This window comes from Triticum urartu, chromosome 7 (genome assembly GCF_003073215.2).
Source record: "Triticum urartu cultivar G1812 chromosome 7, Tu2.1, whole genome shotgun sequence".
Taxonomy (NCBI): domain Eukaryota; kingdom Viridiplantae; phylum Streptophyta; class Magnoliopsida; order Poales; family Poaceae; genus Triticum; species Triticum urartu.
In genome coordinates this window covers 144179067-144186964 of record NC_053028.1, presented here as the reverse complement: position 1 = coordinate 144186964, position 7898 = coordinate 144179067, and positions in this window count along the sequence as shown.

Here is a 7898-nt window from a genome sequence, read left to right as displayed (position 1 = left end):
CTCTCAGAAAATGTGTATTGGAAGTGTAGGTATGTTCTGATGGCTCTCTCCATAAATGAAGAGTGGGTGGAGGGGTATATATAGCCTCCACACAAAATCTAACCGTTACACACAATTTACCAATCTCGGTGAGACCGAATTGAGAAACTCGGTCGGACCGATTTAGCAAACCTAGTGACCGTTAGGATTTTCGGTGGGACTGAGATGCAACTCGGTAGGACCGATATGGTTAGGGTTAGGGCATAACGTAATCTCGGTGTGAACCGATTACACAAACTCGGTGGGACCGATTTTGGTAATAAGCTAACCAGAGAGTTGGTCAGGTAAACTCGGTGGGACCGATTCGCTCATCTTCGGTGGAGACCGAAATGTTACAAAAGGGAAACAGAGAGTTTACATTGCAATCTCGGTGGGACCGATCGCTCATCTCGGTAGGACCGAAACATTATGAAGGGAAACAGAGAGATTACAACCCCATCTCGGTGTGACCGAGATCCCTATCGGTGAGACCGATTTGCCTAGGGTTTGTGGCAGTGGCTATGACATCTGAACTCGGTGGCGCCGGATAGAAAGAATTGGGGCCGAGTTTGACTTTTGGTTTAGGTCATATGTGGATGTGGGAAGGTAGTTGAGGGTTTTGGAGCATATCACTAAGCACTATGAAGCAAGAACCTCATCAAGCAACACCTCATCCCTCCTTGATAGTATTGGCTTTTCCTATAGACTCAATGTGATCTTGGATCACTAAAATATAAAATGTAGAGTCTTGAGCTTTGAGCTTGAGCCAATCTTTTTGTCCTTAGTATTTTGAGGGGTCCACTTTCCTCATCCATGCCATGCCATTCATTGAGCTTTTCCTGAAATATTAATCTTGGAATAATTAGCTCAATGAGCTATATGTTGTTAGGAATTACCAAAACCACCTAGGGATAGTTGCACTTTCACTATGGAAAGTAATCCTCTGGGGGGCTTGTTTGGGGTATCTTCACCCCGACCAGTTAGAGCAAAGAGTGCTCCAACTACTGAAAATGAAAATGCTTGCTTTGAAATTCCTTTTGGGTATGGTAGAAAAACTGCTAGCTAATCTTTTTTGAGATGGAATAACATATTGATGAGCATCTAATAATATGTGGATGAAGTTTGTGGATTATTTAAGCTTGCAGGTGTACCCGGAGATGTTGTTAAGAAGAAGGTCTTCCCTTTATCTTTGAGGGGAGATGCATCGACATGGTATAGGCTATGTGATGATATGGAGTCTTGGAACTACAAACGATTGAAATTGGAATTTCATCAAAAGTTTTATCCTATGCATCTTGTTCATCGTGATCGCAATTATATATATAATTTTTGGCCTCGCGAAGGAGAAAGCATCGCTCAAGCTTGGGGGAGGCTTAAATCAATGTTATATTCATGCCCCAATCATGAGCTCTCAAGAGAAATGATTATTCAAAATTTTTATGCTCGGCTTTCTGGTAACAATCGCACCATGCTTGATACTTCTTGTGCTGGCTCTTTTATGATGAAGACTATTGAATTCAAATGGGATTTATTGGAAAGAATTAAACGCAACTCGAAGATTGGGACCTCGACAATGGTAAGGAGTCAGGTATGACACCTAGTTTTGATTGTGTTAAATCTTTTATGGATACCGATATTTTTCGTAAATTTAGCACTAAATATGGACTTGACTCTGAGATAGTAGCTTCTTTCTGTGAATCTTTTGCTACTTATGTTGATCTCCCCAAGGAGAAGTGGTTTAAATATCATCCTCCCATAGAAGTAAAAGTAGCTGCACCTATTAAAGTTGAAGAAAAGACTGTCACTTATAATGATCCTATTGTTCCTACTTCTTATGTTGAGAAACCACCTTTCCTGTTAGGATAAAGGATCATGCTAAAGCTTCAACTGTGTTCGTAAAAGCAATATTAGAACATATACACCTCCTGAAGCAAGTTAAAGTTGAACCTAATATTGCTATTGTTAAAGATCTCTTGTCTGATAATATTGATGGGCATGTTATTTATTTCTGTGATGAAACTGCTAGAATTGCTAAACCCGTGATAAAGATAAACCTAGACCTGTGGTAGGCATGCCTGTTATTTCTGTTAAAATAGGAGATCATTGTTATCATGGCTTATGTGATATGGGTGCTAGTGCTAGTGCAATACCTTATTCCTTATACAAAGAAGTTATGCATGATATTGCACCTGCTGAGATGGAAGATATTGATGTCACAATTAAACTTGCCAATAGAGATACTATTTCACCAATGGGAATTGTTAGAGATGTTGAAGTCTTGTGTGGGAAAACTAAATATCCTGCTGATTTTCTTGTTCTTGGTTCCCCACAAGATAGCTTTTGTCCCATTATATTTGGTAGACCCTTCTTAAATACTGTTAATGCTACCATAGATTGCAAAAGGATGTTGTTACTATCGGTTTAGATGATATGACTCATGAATTTAATTTTTCTAAATTTAGTAGACAACACCGTGAAGAAGAATTACCTAGTAAGGATGAAATTATTGGTCTTGCTTCTATTGTCGTACCTCCTAGTGATCCTTTAGAACAATATTTGCTAGACCATGAAAATGATATGTTTATGAATGAAAGAAGAGAATAGATGAAGTATTCTTTAAACAGGAACCTATCTGAAAAACAATTTACTGTTGAAATCCTAGGGGATCCTCCTCCACCCAAGGGTGATCCCGTGTTTGAGCTTAAACCGTTACCTGATACTCTTAAATATGCTTATCTTGATGAGAAAAAGATATATCCCTGTTATTATTAGTGCTAACCTTTCAGAAGCATGAAGAAGAGAGATTATTGAAAAATCTGAAGAAGCACCGTGCTGCTATTGGGTATACTCTTGATGATCTTAAGGGCATTAGTCCCACTCTATGTCAACATAAAATTAATTTGGAAGAAGATGCTAAACCAGTTCGTGATCATCAATGCCCGACTGAATCCTAAAATGAAAGAAGTGGTAAGAAAGGAGATACTAAAGCTCCTTGAGGCAGGTATAATTTATCCCGTTGCTGATAGTCAGTGGGTAAGCCCTTGTCCATTGTGTCCCTAAGAAGGGAGGTATTACTGTTGTTCCTAATGATAAAGATGAATTGATTCCTCAAAGAATTATTACTGGTTATAGGATGGTAATTGATTTCCGCAAATTAAATAAGGCTACTAAAAAGATCATTACCCCTTACCTTTTATCGATCAAATGCTAGAAAGATTGTCCAAACATACACATTTTTGCTTTCTAGATGGTTATTCTGGTTTCTCTCAAATACCTGTGTCAGCCAAAGATCAATCAAAGACTACTTTTACATGCCCTTTTGGTACTTTTGCTTATAGACGTATGCCTTTTGGTTTATGTAATGCACCTGCTACCTTTCAAAGATGCATGATGGCTATATTCTCTGACTTTTGTGAAAAGATTTGTGAGGTTTTCATGGATGACTTTTCCGTCTATGGATCTTCTTTTGATGATTGCTTGAGCAACCTTGATCGAGTTTTGCAGAGATGTGAAGAAACTAATCTTGTCTTGAATTGGGAAAAGTGCCACTTTATGGTTAATGAAGGTATTGTCTTGGGGCATAAAGTTTCTGAAAGAGGTATTGAAGTTGATAAAGCCAAGGTTGATGCTATTGAAAAGATGCCATGTCCCAAGGACATTCAAAGGTATAAGAAGTTTCCTTGGTCATGCCGGTTTTTATAGGAGGTTCATTAAGGACTTCTCAAAAATTTCTCGGCCTCTGACTAATTTATTACAAAAAGATATACCATTTGTCTTTGATGATGATTGTGTAGAAGCATTTGAAATACTTAAGAAAGCATTGATCTCTGCACCTATTGTTCAGCCACCTGATTGGAATTTACCCTTTGAAATTATGTGTGATGCTAGTGATTATGCTGTAGGTGTTTTTCTAGGACAAAGAGTTGATAAGAAACTAAATGTTATTCAATATGCTAGTAAAACTCTAGACAATGCTCAAAGAAATTATGCTACCTACTGAAAAAGAATTCTTAGCAGTTGTATTTGCTTGTGATAAGTTTAGACCTTATATTGTTGATTCTAAAGTAACTATTCACACTGATCATGCTGCTATTAAATATCTTATGGAAAAGAAAGATGCTAAACCTAGACTTATTAGATGGGTTCTCTTGCTACAAGAATTTTATTTGCATATTGATTGATAGAAAAGGAGCTGAGAACCCCGTTGCAGACAACTTGTCTAGGTTAGAATGTTCTTGATGACCCACTACCTATTGATGATAGCTTTCCTGATGAACAATTAAATGTCATAAATGCTTCTCATGTGCTCCATGATATGCTGATTATGCTAATTACATTGTTGCTAAATTTATACCACCTAGTTTCACATACCAGCAAAAGAAAAAGTTCTTCTATGATTTAAGGCATTACTTTTGGGATGACCCACATCTTTATAAAGAAGGAGTAGATGGTGTTATTAGACGTTGTGTACCTGAGCATGAACAGGAACAGATCCTACGCAAGTGTCACTCCGAAGCTTATGGAGGACACCATGCTGGAGATAGAACTGCACATAAGGTATTGCAATCTGGTTTTTATTGGCCTACTCTCTTCAAGGATGCCCGTAAGTTTGTCTTATCTTGTGATGAATGTCAAAGAATTGTAATATTAGTAGACGTCAAGAAATGCCTATGAATTATTCACTGTTATTGAACCATTTGATGTTTGGGGCTTTGACTATATGGGACTTTTCCTTCCTCTAATGGTTATACACATATTTTAGTTGCTGTTGATTACGTTACTAAGTGGGTAGAAGCTATTCCAACTAGTAGTGCTTATCATAACACTTCTATTAAAATGCTTAAAGAAGTTATTTTTCCAAGGTTTGGAGTCCCTAGATATTTAATGACTGATGGTGGTTCACATTTTATTCATGGTGCTTTCCGTAAAATGCTTGCTAAATATGATGTTAATCATAGAATTGCATCTCCTTATCACCCTCAGTCTAGTGGTCAAGTAGAATTGAGCAATAGAGAACTCAAATTAATTTTGCAAAAGACTGTTAATAGATCTAGAAAGAATTGGTCCAAGAAACTTGATGATGCATTATGGGCCTATAGAACTGCATATAAAAATCCTATGGGTATGTCTCCGTATAAAATGGTTTATGGAAAAGCATGTCACTTACCTCTCGAACTAGAACAAGGCTTATTGGGCTATTAAAGAGCTCAATTATGATTTTTCAAAACTTGCCGGTGAGAAGAGGTTATTTGATATTAGCTCACTTGATGAATGGAGAACCCAAGCCTACGAAAATGCCAAGTTGTTTAAAGAAAAAGTTAAAAGATGGCATGACAAAGGATACAAAAGCGTGAGTTTAATGTAGGTGATTATGTATTGCTATACAACTCTCGTTTAAGATTTTTTGCAGGAAAACTTCTCTCTAAATGGGAAGGTCCCTTACGTTATCGAGGAGGTCTATCCATTCCGGTGCCATAAAAATCAACAACTTCGAAGGCACAAATCCGAAGGTGGTGAACGGTCAAAGAATCAAACATTATATCTCGCGTAATCCCATAAATGTTGAAACAATGTTATTGAAACCATAAACCCCGGAGGAGTACATTAAGGGACACTTTCCGGAATGTTTCAGACTCCAAAAGGAATAGTATGTGGTGGTAAGTAAACCGACTCCAAACAGTTTTAAGCAATATTTCTCGTTTTGAATATTTAGAAATAGAAAAATAAGCAGCAGTCGAAGGACACGAGGGCCACGAGGGTGGAGGGCGCGCTACCCCCTGGGCGCGCCCCCCCCTACCTCGTGGGGCACTCGTTGCTCTCCTGACGCTCCGTTTTCTTACAGAACACGTATTTTGGTCGGTTAAAAATTCATTATATAACCTCGGGGGTTTGACTCCCGTATCACGCAAAATTCTCTTGTTGTTTTGAGCGTCCTGCTGCAGACAAGCAACATGTCGTCCCAGGATTCGGAAGGAGAAAGCTTGTGTCTGATTACCTTGCAGACCCTAGGTCTATGGGGATGTGGAGCATTATGGTTGGACTACGAAGAAGGAGAAGACTATTGAACCAAGGGAAAAGAGGAGACGACTCAGATTGAAGATTGAAGTCCCACTACTCAACCTGGGGACATGCATGTGGGAGTTTAAAAGTCAAGCCTCCGATAGGGTAAAACCTAGATCGAGTTTATCCCTTTTGCCTCTTGCAGGAACAACAGCAGGACTATGCAAAAGATATTGAGCCTTGGAACAGGATCGAGGACCTAAGGGACCGAAATTCTGTCCTCAAACGCAAATTTAAGAAGAGCCGTATACAAACATCACACGTTCTCCACACAAAGAAGAATTGAGTATCTGGTATGGCAATCCACTTGGCAACTGCCAAGCTTGGGGAGTTCCCCGGTATCGGTATCACCATCACTTTATCTTTACCGTTTTTCTTAGTTCGATCCTTTTGTAATATTTTGATCTTAGTAGGATTAAAAGTTCTTAGTATGATTCGTTGTAGTTTTTGCTTTTATCCTTCTTATGCAATCGAGTCCGTGAGCTATATATAAAGATTAGTGTTGAGTCAAGGGCTTGCTTATTTTTGCCATGATCCCAAGTAAAAAAGAAAGAGAAAGAATAAAAAAAACAAAGAGATCATGGTGACTCTTATGGAGAGTAATGAGCTCACATAGAAAGAGTATGATGAAAAAAATATTGAGGGTTGACAAACAGTTTTGGTCATCGTTGCAATTAATTAGGAAGTAATAAAGAAGAGAGTCTTCACATATAAATATACTATCTTGGACATCTTTATGATTGTGAGCACTTCATTAAATGACATTGCTAAAGAGTTGACGTTGACAAGGAAGACAACATAATGGGTTATGTTTCTTACATCTGAGATAAATTATTATTGTTTGGATCCTTCCAAACATGTTGAGCTTGCTTTCCCCTCATGCTAGCCAAATTCATTGAACAAGTAGGAGATACTATTGTGCTTCAAATACCCTTAAACCAGTTTTGCCATGAGAGTCCACCATACCTATAGATTGAGTAAGATCCCTCAAGTTAAGTTGTCATCGGTGTAAGCAATAAAAATATTCTAAATATGTATGATTGATTTGGTGTGGGTATAAGCTTTATACAATCGTGTGATATGAAGTAATAAAAGGACAGACTGCATAATAAAGGTCCATATCACAGTGGCATATAAGTGACGTTCTTTCGCATTAGGATTTTGTGCATCCAACCATAAGCGCATGAAACTCTGCTTCCCTCTTCGAAGGGCCCTATCTTTTACTTTTTATCTCCTACACTACAGAGTCTTGGTGATCTTCACCTTCCTTTTTACATTTTATCCTTTGCAAGCACAATTATGTTTTGGAAGATAGGTATTATAGGCTAATTGATGGAGTTTTCATGAACTATTACTGTTGGACATTACTTGAGGTTAAAAATGTTGGGGAGGCAAAACTATAAGGCCCCTATCTTTCTCTGTGTCCGGTTTAACTCCATACCCATTAGTATTGTGAGTGTCAGCAATTTGAAAAGACTATAGATAGTTGAGTATGTGGACTTGCTGAAAAGCTCTTATACATTGACTCTTTCCTATGTTATGATAAATTGCAATTGCTTCAATGACTGAGATTATAGTTTGTTAGTTTTCAATGAAGTTTACGATTCATACTTGATATTGTGATTGAATTATTACTCTAGCATAAGATATCATATGACAAGAATTATATAAGTTGCTGTCTAAGAATGATCATGATGCCCTCATGTCCGTATTTTATTTTTATCGACACCTTCATCTCTAAACATGTGGACATATTTTTCGATTTCGGCTTTTCGCTTGAGGACAAGCGAGGTCTAAGCTTGGGGGAGTTGATACGTCCA